The sequence below is a fragment of the Sminthopsis crassicaudata genome, chromosome 1, assembly GCF_048593235.1.
Source record: "Sminthopsis crassicaudata isolate SCR6 chromosome 1, ASM4859323v1, whole genome shotgun sequence".
Taxonomy (NCBI): domain Eukaryota; kingdom Metazoa; phylum Chordata; class Mammalia; order Dasyuromorphia; family Dasyuridae; genus Sminthopsis; species Sminthopsis crassicaudata.
The window spans coordinates 741560361-741575584 of record NC_133617.1 but is presented as its reverse complement, the minus strand read 5'-3'; the positions used below and the strand labels follow the sequence as shown (position 1 = coordinate 741575584).

Below are 15224 nucleotides of genomic sequence, written 5' to 3'. Positions count from 1 at the left end.
TATCCTGGATTTGGAATGGTACATAGTAATTGTCATAATTGGGTTGACCTCATATTAACTTTTCTTGTAGATAAAACATTGTTGTGAATGTAGAAGAGATATCATTTACTTCCAGCACATACGCACTTACATATTTGTATATCAACAACAGTAAGGGTGATTATTGAACAGTGGTTATTGCAGTTCTGCAGATACAGTGAGAGGTACGGAATATGCCAAACATGACACTCCCAAACTGTCCAGTTTGACAGCACGTGTAAATCTCCTCCATAGTGGTTTGACATGACCTCTCTGTTACTGAGCTTTGATCCTCCATTGTCAGTTCTTCAATATATTTTCAAGACTCTTCTAATTAGATATATGCCCTGCAAGGATATGCTTATTGAAATGAAATGTGAATTATGATGAAATTTGTCTTCTTCCTGTATCCTGTCTCAAGAAGTGAACTTCTCTCCTTCCCCCAATTATTTTCTAAATATGATTTTACAATACTATTATTTTATTTTGTGATTATTATTTTATTCTTTGGTGTTTATTTTAGAATGTGTTATGAAAAGGATGTGAGTAGGGTAAGTTTGGAAAATTAGAGGAAAGAGTTGAAAGTTTTTAGAAAGACTTGGAACTTAATTGTACAAAAAGATTTGCATGTATTTATATGTATATTCTAAATGGTTTTCGTATTAATCAATTCTAATGTTTGATAATTATGGATGTTAATCCGAAAATATATGCACCTTGCCTTAATCTGTAATGATGGAACTTTTTTACTTGACATTATAGGTGTGTATTATTTGTTCCTTAAAGCATTGTTTTGATTCACAGTAAAGGTGTTTATGCTAGAACTGCAATCTCTTTTTTTTTTTTCTCAGTGGTATTTCATTTTTCCAAATACATGTAAAGATAGTTTTTTCAACAATTATTTTTATAAGATTTTGTGTTCCAAATTTTTTCTGTCTCCTTCCCTCACCTCCCTACTCCTCAAGTTAGTAAACAATCTGATTATAGGTTATACATGTTCAATCCCTTTAAACATTTCAATATTTATCATATTGAATAGTAACTTATCTTTTAAGGGAAGGACATTCATCCACCTACTAGAGTGCTTTGACTAGAACATCCCACTGTTCATATAGCTTGAGGTAGATACTAGAGAACTGGAAACCTCAGAGACTTCACAGCAAAGGCAATAATGTTTTTTCTCCTTCTTATTGTCCAGTGTTATGTTTATCCTTCTTTGAACAGGAAGACTTGTTAGACCACAGGCTTTTCATCATATCTTTTGAATGATGGGAAGTTCAAATACCCACAACTTAATGGGTAGAGAGGGATCTTGAAGCTCGGCAAGTTAATGCCTGTGACTCTTCTTGGTTGTGTGATCTGGGCAAATCACTTAACCTCTCAGTACTCTAAGTCCCTAAGACTAAATTTTTCAGAAGAGACTAATCTACGTTAGTAGGGGGAGTTTCATTATATCAATGAAATCACAGAACCAGTCCCTACCCCCTATAATATGCAAAATTGTTCTTAAACTTTTTAAAATTTTACCTGGGATCAGATGAGGCTGAGGGAATTTTTTGTTCCAGAAGTCTTAGGAAAGGTCATTTTTTAGTTTTCAGAGAAGTTTTATTATATCAGCACTGCTCCCCTTACCTGTCATTAAACAAATCTTTATGATATGAGATATCCCAATGTCTCATGATGAATCTATACCACGATGCATCCTTGAATCCAGGGATGAGGATACATGGGTATAAAAACCTCTTTTTGTAAGATTCAGTCATTTTCCAAATTGTTGCATGAACAGACACTTCATTGTGTGTGTTAGGATGTTATGGAGTGTTAGCAAAGAAGGTGAGGATGAGCTTTGATTTTGGAACCACACTGGAGGACCCTTAAGTCCAGGTTCTGCTACCCTGTGTACTCCAGCTTTTCCCATCTGGATTGTAGATGAGAAAAGGGATTATAAAAGCAGCAGACTCAGAAGTGAGGAGTTGGGATGGCAAGAAGAGCCATTCTTTCATTTGAAAGTGGAGCAAAGAGCAAAGACCAGGAATGATGATGTATCATTAGGGAGAAAACATTTGTAATCAGGGGTCTTGCTCTCCTCCTGTAACGGAGGAGAGAGACTAGGGGTGGGTGGAGAGATGATACTGGGGAGGTTGTAATAAAGCAGCATTCAGATGGGAGCAGAGAAGGTGGATTCTGTGAATAACGTAGGGGTGGCCTTTAGGAAGGTCAGAGTAGTGACAAGGGGCTTGGGGAGTCCAGAGTGAAGTCTTGGAAAAGCTGGGTTTTTGGGGAAGGAAGCTGAGAATAAGTTGAGGGGAGGTGAGATGGGAGAGAGGAATTCCAAAGCTGTCGTGTGGCCTGAGGTGGAGAGCTGGGAAGAGACATTAACATGTCAATTGGTGTTGATTGTAGTAACTGGGATTTGATTTGGGAAAGAGGGGTAGGGAAGAGGAACCAGTGTTTGTTCCAAGGGCCGGATCTGGGGGAAGCAAACCAAAAAAAAAAAAAAAAAAAAAAAAAGAGCGCTGGCCCCTGGGGGGAACTAGCATTCCAATTCAAGAAGATTGTTCCCCAAGGAAGCTGAAAAGGTTGAGGGGTGGGGGGGTGGCTGGCACCTGGGACTTTTCTGCTGTACTCCCTTTCTTTTCACTTGCACAGCCTTTACCTTATTTCAGACCTTAATTACCTCTCACTTGGACTACTAAAATAGCCTTCTAATTAGTCTTTTTGTCTCACATCTCTTTTGTTACTTCATCTTCCACACATAAGTCAAAGTGATTTTATTATTACTGTTTTGGGACATATATCCTTTATTTGATAATTTGCCCTAGACCTATTTCCATATTACAAAAATGCAAATTCAAGATAAGAGATTTATTTTGTTATTCTGAATTCGACATACATACACCCACCCCAAAATTGGGCATTTCGCCATACAGAGAACAGAAAAAGAAGATTGAGTGAACACCTTGAATTTCATAATACAACTGATTCTTTTTTTTTTAAAGCATACTAAATAATAAATTTAGCACATTAATTTCATTTATCTTCTCTGTTTTCTCCTGAAACTTTTCCTGTTCTGTATATTAAAAAAATTTTTTTTGATAAGCTTGTAATTTTTTTCGTCTTAGCTATGACTATCTGCCCTCTCCCCATAAATTCTCCACTTTCCAAAAAGTAATGACAACCATCACAATGCAACAAACTTTTCCTTATAACCAATAAGCATAGTCAAGCAAAATAAACATCAATCAAGTGATTTTTTTTTTTCAGATTGGATTCTGTTATTCTATTCCCTGTGGATTTTAGTAGCTCCCTATTAACTGTTTTAGGACAAGTAAAAACTCCTGTATGTCTTTCACAACCTGCCCCCAACATATCTTTTTATATATTATTTCCTTTCACATACCCTGTGGTCCAGTCAAATTAGCCTTCTTAACACTGTACCTCATAAATGGAATTCCATCTCCCATCTCTGTGCCTTCACCTACGCTGTCCCTATGACTGCAATGTCCTCCCACTTCACCTCTACCTTTTAGTATCCCCAGTTTTCTTGTTGTTTTTCCTGCATGAAGCTAGATATTAATGTACACCCCCAAATGACCTTGTATCTATTTTATATATGCCAATCTACAGACATGATTCCCTTGCATAGATTATAAATTTTGTGAGAGTTTTCCTTTTGTTTTTGTATTCTCAACACCTAGCACTGTACCTGGCAAGTAAGAACTTAGATGCTTTTGGACTGACTAGCTGGGGATGCAGTTTCTGCTGCTGGATAAGTTTGTGATTTTATTAATATCAAAGATGTCTAATATAAATAACTACTTGAAAATAAAACTTGAGTTCCATAGGGCACATCAGAAAGAAAGAGCAGAATATGATATTTGGGGAGGGGGAGATAGGAAAGTGACAACCTGGGGAAAAGAGGGAGGATTGGAGAGATAGCCAAGAGACTTTTAAATAGGTTGTGTTTGAAGGGTGAGACACAGCAAGAGAAGGAAAGATAGGAGTCTCTAGACTCAGGACTGGTATAGTGGCAAGGGGCAGGAGTAAAAAGTCATATGGCAAGAGATGTGTGTCTGGGACTTGGTGGTGAGAAAATCTGGGAGGTCAGCTGGCAAGAGGTCTTGCTCCTGGTCTAGGCTAGATTAAGAGTGCATTAAAAGAATTGTAACTTTTTTGGCATAACATTCATTCACCTGGTTTCAAGTATTTGGAAGACTGTCATATGAAAGAGGAATTGGATTTATTTTACTTGGCATAGAGGGCTGAAGAAAGAGCAATTGGTGGGATTCGAGCAAAGGAGGAAACTTTTGGCTTAATGTGAAGAAAAATGTCCTAATCCTTGAAAATATCCAAAAGTTGGATGACCAGACTTGGAAACCATTAGGCTCCTATTCATTAAAGGACTTGAAAGGCAGTTGAAATGGCTACTTGGAGATATTTTAGAGAGAATTTTTGATCAAGTAGATCTGTAGGTTGGGGCCACAGTAGGTTCTTCAGTCCTGTTATTCTGTGATCCCATGGTGGGGCTAAGTTTGGGGATGGGGAATGGTTTAAGGCAAACAAATTAGTTTCAAAAATTAAAATCAGGGAACATATTGTCATGTGCACCTAATGAAAAAGATGGAGAAACGGGTAAAGAGACTGATATGGACATACAAGTAACTCTTTACATAGTTCAATATTAAAAGAACATATGTAGAATATGATTGATGGTTTGAAAAATTTGAGAGTAGGATAGACCCAGTAAAAGTAGTTTTAGGAAGACTAACTCTCTCAGAATGGAGCTTGTGAAAAATGTTTCAATGAATTCAAAACAGCTTTTATATAGGTTATTACAAAAAGGCTCTGAAATCCTTGCTTGAATAAGAAGCCATTTAGTGAAAGCAAAAGTACTAGATGCTTAATTTGCTTCTCTTTTCTCTATCATCAAAAAGAACAGTCTTTAAATCTAAGGCACTGGAATAAATATACTTAACAAAAATTTTGTCTATAAAATAGTGAGACAGAATACCTACATTCTCAGATGAAAGGAGCTGTGGATATAATTGATGAATCATCATTGGTAATTGAGAAATTGGAGGAGAAAAGAGTAGATGCCTGAAGGTTGGCTGGTATCTTGGTTTTCGTAGAACGATCCTAGAAACTATATCAGTGAGTGTAGCATGATTTTAGAATGGAGTACTTTAATACTCCATGTGAGCACTTAGAAAGGAAAAGTAAGTTAGTGTTAGTAATGAACATAGGTGCTTTTGAGAAAAGTAACCCAGTTTAATCCCCGCCAGTTCATATTTCTTTTTGTATTACATGTATTTATGTATGGATCTTATCTCTTGTACTGGACTGTCAGTTCATGAGGAACTGAGACAGTATCTTAATCATCTCTGTCCCTCTAGAGCTAGCACAGTGTTCTGACCATAGAAAGTACTTACTTGTTTGTGGAATTGGATGAAGTAGGAGTTATCACAACTTTTCTAAAAATAGGTATAAAAAATTAACTTCATTTTCTGTTTTGCTAGGGTTATCAGATCAAGGAAATGTTTTGGACCACATAAATTATCTGTATTTTAGTAAACCATTTGCCATAATGTCCCATGGTATTCCTTCGGGCATATAGAGAAATGGATTTTTAGTTAGTTGAATGACCTCATGCAAAGACTCCTAATTAATATTAATCTGGAGGGAATTATTTCTGGTGAAGTTTAATGAAAGATTCTGAACTTGACCAACTGTCTAATTTAACATTTTTGTCAATGTTTTTGATAAGCATATAGAAGGTATACTGTTATACCTTTGTCAGTTTCTGGAGACAACAGAACATTACAGTATACTAACCAGGTTTTTTGGATACTATAAAGCAAAGAGTGAAAAATAAGAATAAGGATCCAAAAATATTTGACAGGCTGAAATTACAGGCTAAGGTTTAAAAAAAATCAAAAATGTAAGTATAGGATGGAGGAAACTTGGTTCTCATGCAAGAGAGACTCGGGAGGTTTTATTTGGTTACAACTTAATAGGAATCAGCAGTGCTAAATGGATCTCAGGCTATTTTCAGGGAAGCATGGTGTCCAGAACAACAGTAGTAATACAGTGAGCTTGTCCAAGTCGATCTCTGCAGTATTGAACCAAAGCCCAGAGACAAACTCCAGTAACCCACGCAGGCATTTTGCCAAGACCTTGGAGGGTTTTCCTTTCCTCTAATCTATGACTGCACTGAGCCTTTAGGCTCTCAGGGAAAGTGTGGAGCAGGAAAATATGTGTTTTAGAAGCTGAAATCTACCTGGGACTTTGTTTCCTTTTACTTGGGAGAAAGGAGGGGCTGAAGGCAGTTGAACAAGGGACTCAGAGAAACGTTGGGAGGGCAAAGGGGGAGACAACTTGAGGAGCTTGTAGTTTTAAGAGCAGGATGGGGTGTGTGTGTGTGTGTGTGTGTGTGTGTGTGTGTGTGTGTGTGTGAGTGAGAGAGAGAGAGAGAGAGAGAGAGAGAGAGAGAGAGAGAAGGAGGGGGGAGGGAAGTGAGGGAGAAGTGGTAGAGGAGAGGTGGAGATAGGAAAGGGGAGGAAAAATGGAGACAGACTTGGGAGAGACAGAAACAGGAGGAGGAAGAGAGAGAGAAGGAAAACAGGAAGAGAGGGGGAGAGTGAAAAAAAGAAAAAAGATAAGAGAATTTTCTGGGTTGAGCACTCTTGATGGAGAAGAGATATTCATCACTTTAAGGAGCTCACATTATTTATTCCTAATGCCAACAAGTTGTCTCTTGGGGCTACATTATAATTCTTTAACCAGAACCTTTCTTTTTTTTTTTCTTTTCTTTTCTTCTTTGTATTCTTAGTACTTATGGCAGTGCAGGGCACAGAGTGCTTAATATATGCATGTTGATTGATTTGGGTTGCTGAAGTCTTGCAAAAGTATCATTCCCATTTTTCCTTCCTTCCCTCTTTCCAGGGGGGCTTCTTTGAACACAGTGGCTCTAGGCTAATAGTCAGGCTTTATATGGCACCTTGGTGCTCTTTAGACCTCAAATACTCCCTTAATGAAAGCTTTTATGTGTCAGCACACAAGTTGGGATGCCAACTTCCTCAAATCTCATTAGATGAGATTTGAGGATGGTGTTTGACTTTTATCTTTCCCTGAGTTTGTCTGCTATGTTGGATCATGTTTTAGTTTGGGATTTTTAAAGATACCAATTGCTCCCAGGGATATTGCTTTATTTGAGCCTTGGAGACTAAGAGTGGGCGGGCATTGTGTGCCCTTGTTTAAGAATAATGACAATTTGTGGTGTCAGGTAATGGAAGTGTGTGTCTAAAGTCTGATTTTTTAGGTGTCTGGTATTTAGCAAGGAAATATTCTTTCAGTTTCAGCATTTGACTGTTGATGATAAGTCAGCCCATTTCTGAAATGAGAAACAATAAGGGACAGATTGGAGAATATTTTGGCTAGAATGGAAAAGGGTATCTTGGTAGGAGGGAATAAGATCACTCATGCTCTCTCCTAAATTTACAATACTTAGTAGTAGTAGTGATTAAATTACACCCTTTGATGCTGCTGAAATGGGGCAGAATGTCTTTCAACCTGGAATGTTGAACACTTCTCTAGCCACAGGAAATTGATCATGTTTGCCCCACAGCCCCACTCCACCCTTCCCCCACCTTCAGTGTCCAAACTACAGCACTGTAGCCCACGTGTCTGTCCATAACTCTTACTGAGTGCCTGCATCTAGTAAGACTAGTTATAGCCTGACTTCTGAAGGAATGGTTTTGATATCTTCCAGGCATAGTTTTTTTTTTTTTTTTTTCCATTTGAAAATGTGAATTGGCTGTTTGCCTTGACTCTCCAAGAATGGTGACTCTTCTAAGTTACAGAGACTACTAATTGACATCCAGCTTCCTAATCTAGCTTGTAAAACCATAGATTTAGAAGTGAAATGGATTTGGAGATGATGTAGTCTTCTCCTTCCATCCAGATGAAGGCTAGTTAGATGGTGAAGTGCCTCATCCCCAGCCAGGAAATAACAGCGAGGATTTGAACCCGGGGCTTCAGGTTCTCAGCCCAATGATTTCAGCCTTGGAGCGCCCCTCTCCTGCATCTCTTGTGCTTGCTTAGAGCTCGTCCCCCAAAGGTTTCATTGCACTTAGAGCTCCTCCAGCCAGGCCAGAAAGGGCCATTTCAATAGAGCCCTTGTGCATGAGAAAGGCGAAAGTGATTGGGAAGTCTCCAAAAGAGGCCCCGGGGCTTGTGGATTTCATTAGGTGTTGGTCCGGCGCCTCCCGCCTTTGGGAGGTGGGAGGCTGCGGAGAGGCCGAGAGGGCTGGGGCACAGCCAGCCGAAGGTGGACTTTCCTGGCCGAGTCTGGGGCCAGGCAGGCGTGGGCAGTGCTCTGCTGAGGGACAGTGAGCCTAAGGTGGGTGGCTTTTTCCCAGGAAGGGCAGTTGCTTGGAGGGAAAGTTTTTTTTTCTGCCAGTGCTAGGGGTTGAGCCACAAGGAAACGCCTGCAGAGTGTTTGGGGGACCCATGCCAAGTGATGGAGGATTTCCAGGGGGTCTTTGGGAAGGGATACACGCCTTGGATGTACTTTTTGAGGCCCCAGGACTGGAGGGAGTGGGGGCTGACCACTTAGATCCCCTCCCCCAGCCCATCTTTATCCCCAGTGCAGCCTCCATCCGTTCCCCTTGCTGAGCCCCACCTCCCACTGCCATCTCCTCTCCTGATCCCACCCCCCACCCTTTTCCCATCCCAGGAGGTGGCTGCTGGAGTCCCGCAGCCTGGGGGGAGGTCCGCAGCCTGGGGGGAGGTCCGCAGCCTGGGGGAGGTCCGCAGCCTGGGGGAGGTCCGCAGCAGGGGTAGGGCGGCTATTGGGCTGTGGGCTGCTTCCCCCTCCCCAGGAGATGGGCGGGGGCAGGCTCTCTGGCTCTGGAGTGACCACAGCAGCAGCAGACGCAGCAGTAGCGGACCCCTTTTTGGACCCTGATCTACCCGAACGATACGCCGCCGCCGCCGCCGTGCTGACGCGGTTCGCTCCCCGGCTCTGGCGTGGCGTGGCGTGGGCAGCTGCAGCGGGGCTGGGCCATGCCCCCCAGGCGCGGCCCGCTTCCCCTCGGCTGTGTCTGTCCAGCCCGGAGCAGTGGTGCAGCGCTGGCCGGACCCAAGATGGAAGCAGGCCCAGGGTGACTTAACAGTTTGTCGAGGGAAGGAGGTGGGTCTGGCCAGGCCCCGCCCCCGGCCAGCAGACCGCCCCACGCCACGTCTGACCATCTGACCAGCCGTGGGGGCGGCCCTGTGCAGCTCCTCCCTGGGGCGGAGAAGGAGGCGATGATGGCGGGCGAGCGCCTGTTACTGGGGGATGACTTCCTGTCTCCGCCAACGCCTCCGCCGCTGCCTCCGCCGCTACCGCTGCAGCCGCCGCCAATCCCCTCCCCGCCGCCGCCGCTGCCTCCATCTCCTTCCCCACCGCTGCCAGAACTCGAACCCGAGCCAGAACCCGAGCCGGAGCCCGAGCCGGACCCGGAGCAGAAGCTCGAGGAGACTTTGGCTCAATGGCGCTACAGCCACGAGAGCGACCGGCAGTGGGGGCTGAGGCGCGAATTCATCTGCCGGCACCTGCACAGCTACACCGGCCCTGGGGCGATCGAAAAGCTGCTTTCCCTCTCCACCGCCTGGACGAACCACATCTTCCTGGGCTGTAAGTATGGCCCACAGTTGATGGAGAAAATCCTCCAGATGGCGGAAGGCATCCAAATCGGGGAGATGCCTTCCTTCAAATTGGTGGTGCCCCAGCCCCCCTAAAGTTCAGAAGCGGCCCCTCTCTCCACACGCTGCCCCGAGCCCTCCCAAAAAGAAAGCAGCCCCTAGATTCCTGGTGAGGCCTCGCTTTGAGCCTGTACATTTTGTTGCTAGTAGTAAGGAAGAGGAGAGAAAGAAAGATCCCACAGACTCGGGAAATGAGTGGGGAGATCCACAAGTTGACTCTATCAAATGGCCAGTAGACAGTCTGAAAAGTTATGTGCGGGACAGATTCCGTGCCCGGTTTGGAAAGACTCTGTTTTCTCAAACTCGATTTTCTTTTATAGAGAGGAAACCTACAACAAGCAGAACATTCTCAAACTGTGGGGACCCTACCTCCAATAGCTCATATGCTCAGTCCGTTGCTGAATCTTCCTCTGCAGCAACATTTCCACATTTAATTCTAGCCACAAAGCAAAGTTTTATTGAAAGACTTTGTGGAGCTGTCCAGAGAAACCTTCCCAAGAGAGAGATGTCTCATAGATCTGAGAAAAGTAGCTATACCTTTATATTATCTCGTTGCTTCCAGGCCTGTAAGACCAATCCCGAGTATATATACGCTTCTTTAAAAGAAATTGCTCCCTCTGACATCCCCAGAAGTAAGAAATTCCTGACCGATGGCTATGCCTGTGAAGTTAGATGCCAGAGTGTCTATTTGACTACAGGTTACGCTGGCAGCAAGAATGGATCTAGGGATCGAGCTACGGAGCAGGTTGTAAAACTTTTGCAAAAACCTGTTGAAGTTAGGATTGTTAAAAGGAAATTCAAACACACTTATCATGATGACTTAGTGGTATTTCCAGCTGGCTTGTCTTCCTATGATTTTCCTCCAGCCCTGAGGGTCCCAGAAGACTTTCTCTCCATCAGGAATGAATTTGGGCAATTAAACTCCAATTCTGCTTTTTCCCATTCCAAACGCTGGAATAATTTTGTCCTCATAGAAAATGCAAGTGATTCCATTGGTGTCCTTAATAAGTCTGCTTCCTTCAACAGAATGTCAATTGAATACAAATATGATATCATGCCAAATAATTCATGGCGCTGTCAAGTGTTTTTGGAAGGCCAGTGCTTAGCTGAAGGTTATGGAAGCAAAAAAACAAGTAAATACACAGCTGCTGATGAGGCACTGAATGTTCTGCAAAAAATGAAATCCAACATTGCAGCCACACAAGTTCAACCAGTAAGCTATGCTGCTAAGGAATGTGGAAAGAGGAAAGATTTAAGGGACCGAGTAGTTTATGGGAATTCCTCAAATCCAGTGTGCACACTAAATGATCCAACTCAGTTCAACAAAATGACTGTTGAGTATGTTTTTGAAAAGCTAACGGTCCTTCAATGGAAATGTAAGGTAATGCTGGAGAAAGAATTAATTACAGAAGCAGTTGGGATAAAGAGGGGTGTCAAGCATGAGACTGTAGAAGAAGTTGTCAAAATCCTTAAAAAGACTAGGCCCACTGCCTTTAACAACCTGAAGAGAGGTACTCTTGAAGATATGATCACAAGAAGTGAAATTCGGGGGCGCTCAGGAGATGATGGTTATCAACAGGAGATCAAAGAGGACAATATTGGAAATCAGCTTTTGAGAAAAATGGGTTGGATGGGTGGAGGTTTAGGGAAATGTGGGGAGGGCATCTGTGAGCCAATTTCAGTCAAAGAGCAGCATAAACGAGAAGGTCTTGGGCTTGATGTGGAGAAACCAAATAAACTTTACAAGAGATACATTGACCAAATCATCAAAAACTATGCCCATTCAGAGAGCCATACAGACTTGGTTTTCTCAACAGAGTTTACCAGTGATGAACGAAAGCAGATTCATCAAATTGCTCAGAAATACGGCCTTAAGAGTAAATCTCATGGAATGGGGCATGATAGATATTTGGTGGTTGGTAGAAAAAGGCGTAAAGAAGACTTACTAGATCAAAGAAAACGAGAAGGCCGAGTTGGACATTATGACTTGCTTATGCCTCAAGGAAATTGAGGCCAGAAAATATTTGCTGTGTGAATGCTTAATTAGATTTTTTTTGGTAATATTAAAGAAATGCTGCATTTTCTGGTTGCAGGAGACACTCATTTTGAAATGTTTTCTTTTACTCATTTCACGAAATGCTTTCTTAGGAGAAGTTGGAACCTAAAGAGCTTCATTTAATTGTACTAGCATAATCCTGAAGACAAAATAGTACTGTTATTGTGTCTTTATATTACTAGTTCTTTCATATGTTAATAATTTGTAATAAAAACATGTCCAAAAGGAAAAAATTGCTGCCATTTAAAATATGGTTCTCATCTTGCCATTGGAAAGGAAATTTGCATTTTTTTTCCAAAAGCAAAAGAATTTGGTGAAATATAGAAAGCTGGTATTAACTGCAATAAAAATAATTTTGATTTCTGGAATTTCCTAAAATGCCATATCATTTTGTATTTTATCTCTTTTAATTTGTGTGAAACTAGTTATTCTAGAATGTTAGAGTAAAATGTCTATAATGTGTGTATACAAAATCCTTACCAGAGAAACAATATAATACTTTCTTAAAGTCATTTTAGTGTTTAAGATTATAATTGCTACCATATGCTTTCCAGGATGATGGGAGTGAGTTATTGTATGTTAAGTCCATTGAGGTTTCAAATAAGTTAAGGTCTTTGGGCATTGACAATATTGCTTGATGAAACTGGTTGATGGAGACATTGGACAATTTTTTAAATTCTTAAAATCCAACTGATGAAAGAAAGGTTATAAATTACTTGTATTTGTCACCTTAGAGAATGTCATAGCATTTTTTCATTGTAATTTTCAGAATGTTTGGATGTTGTGGGACATCCAAGGCAACCACAATTGTGTCACACAGCTTTGTGTAGTGCTGAAGACACTTATACTTGGTGCTTTGCTTCAAAGGACAGTTGACTCATCCCTTAAAAAGCTTACTATATGTTAAAGAAAATTTTTGTACCATATTAACAGCTTTTATTTTTCATGTATTTCTGAAGTAATATGTTTTCTGGAATGTAAAACCAATATTAATGAAACAAGTGCTCTTTTAAATAAAAGGGGGCAAAGATGAAAAAATTTGTTTTGTAGTGTTTTACTGGATAGCAGAATAACAGTTCACATTTTCTTTGTGAAGTAGTAACATTGTTAATCACACACAGATACAATACTTGTTAAACTAACAACAAAAGTGGTAATTAACTTTAAACTTCTATCACAACATCTTGATTAATAGACTAATACAACTTGATCAATGTTAAAACAAATAGTGTCCAGGACAAAGGAAGTGATTACTCCTCTGTCCACTTCCTTAGTGTCACTTAATTCCATATGATACATTTTAAAAAGACTGACAAACTGGGGCTTCCCTAGGGTGGTTTTGAAATAGTTTCAGTGAAAGAAAATAAAATTCCTTATTTTGGGGGTGGGGTGGGAAGACGGGTTTATAGCCTCCAAAAGGCTATTGAAAGGGTAATTGACTATATCTTTTCAGAACCAGTAATGATAGCAGTTTCAGGGAGGCTCATATTGATTCTATATGAGGAAACTGATCCTGAGAGCCATCCAAAAATGGGATGTACTGCTTGGGGAAATTGTGAGATCCTCATCATGGAAAATATTTAAACAGAAGCTGTAATAAATACGCAAATGTTGTAGAAAGGATTCCTGTGTGGTTAAGAGATTTAGCCAAGTCTTTAACATCATTTCTGGTTTTGAGAAATATAACTGGTTTGTTACTTGAAGAATTTTGGAGTTAGAAGAGACATTACTTTAGTGTTTATTTCGAGTGATTAAAATACCAGAGCTTTAGTTTTAAACTTGGAGATACTGCTATGTCAGAGGCTTTTTATTTTTACTGTTTAAATGGTAAGATCTGTCTTGCTGCCCTTTCATTCAAAGACTGAGTTCCTGGAATGGACTACGACTCAAACTTTTTTTTTTTTAAAGACTCCAGAGTTGCTCTGTGGCATACTATGTATATTGAGACCAAAACAAATTTCTCCTTGAGTCCCAAATGAAAATTCTTTAAAACCAATTCTTTTTCTGAGATTTGCCAGAAGTCTTTTTCAGATTTATATTCCCCTAGTGCTCTACATGTCACACACAAAAATGTATGTCATCTGAAGTTACAAACACAATTAAGGCCATAGTAGTAAAGTCAAAAGGAGAAGCTGCTCTTGTTAAAACATTTTTTGGGTCTGTATTCTGTAGATTGGGTTTAAGTTTGACTACTTGAACCTCTTGGTAGAGAAGAAGGAACTATTAAAGAGATTGATTGTTTTGTTTTTTTAAACAGTGTAATGACATAGATATAGTCTTATGTGGAGAATTTTGATCTGACAATAATATGAAGAATGGAAGAGAAGAAAGTGGAGTTGGGGATTTAGGTAGAGAGTATTAGTCTTTGTGTGAGTGTATATTAATGGGGACCCAATTTCTTCTAGGCCTTCATTTTTAAAAAGGAAAAGGGCTAAAGATTTTTGCCACTTTACAATTGAAGAAATTGAGGTTAGGTGGCTTGCCCAGGTTCACACAGATTAGCTACATGATAACGTGCATAGAGCACTGGACTTGTCTGTTCGGATCTGGCAGTTATTAGTAGTTTTCTCAACTGTAAAATGAGGGTATTATTTCTAAAGATATTAGCACAGTGTCTGGCTGGCACATAGTAGGTGCTCTATAAATAAATTCTTATCCCCTTCCTCCCTTTCCTTTATACTACTAGGAGGTATTTGAGGCTAGATTTGAAGAGAGGTCTTCTTGATTTTAAGCCTGGCCTTCTAGCTACTGTACCACCAGCAGCTATTACCTCAGTATAAGATCAATGTAATTTTTGTAGGGCCAGTATTCTCTAAGCTCGAGAACAATCTGATTTTAGCCTTCTCTGAGGTTTTAAATCCAGTTCCTTTAACTTGTCCTTCATTCCCCTTAATCCTTTTACTTAAATTTGGATTTCTTCTAAAGGATGTAGACATTCCTTTAGGTTATGATTCCAGATTGGGATAGAATATCCTTAGCATGAATACTTAAGATAAGAATACTGACTACTTCCTGATTCTTATGTAGATTCATAGTGTGTATCTTTAAAAATGCCCTTCTAAGCCTTTTGGTGAATAGTAAGATAATATCAAACTGCTTGCTTACTCCTGCTTTTATTACTCAGTTTTCTAAGTATTGGATGTAGCTTAAAAAAAAAAAAAAAAAAAAAAAAAAAGTAAAATACTCTGCGTATATCCCACTAACTTCATTGTATTTGTTTCAGATACCCCCAACCGTCACTTTAAAACTTTAAACTTTCCAAAAGTATTGCTTTTTTCCTTTCCATATAGTAACAAAGTACTCAGTGCAGGTCCTAGGTATCCAACATATTATCCCATCTAGTGCAGCTATCCTTCTTCCTGAAATTTTAAGCAAAAACATTAAAAAAAATAACAAAAAATCTTAA

The 15224-nt window shown here is 40.3% G+C and overlaps 1 pseudogene; it reads left to right on the top strand.

The window, feature by feature from the left end:
- Positions 1–7211: 7211 nt before the first annotated feature.
- Positions 7212–12856, top strand: LOC141552002 (NF-kappa-B-repressing factor pseudogene; annotated as a pseudogene).
- The last annotated feature ends 2368 nt before the right edge of the window (positions 12857–15224 follow it).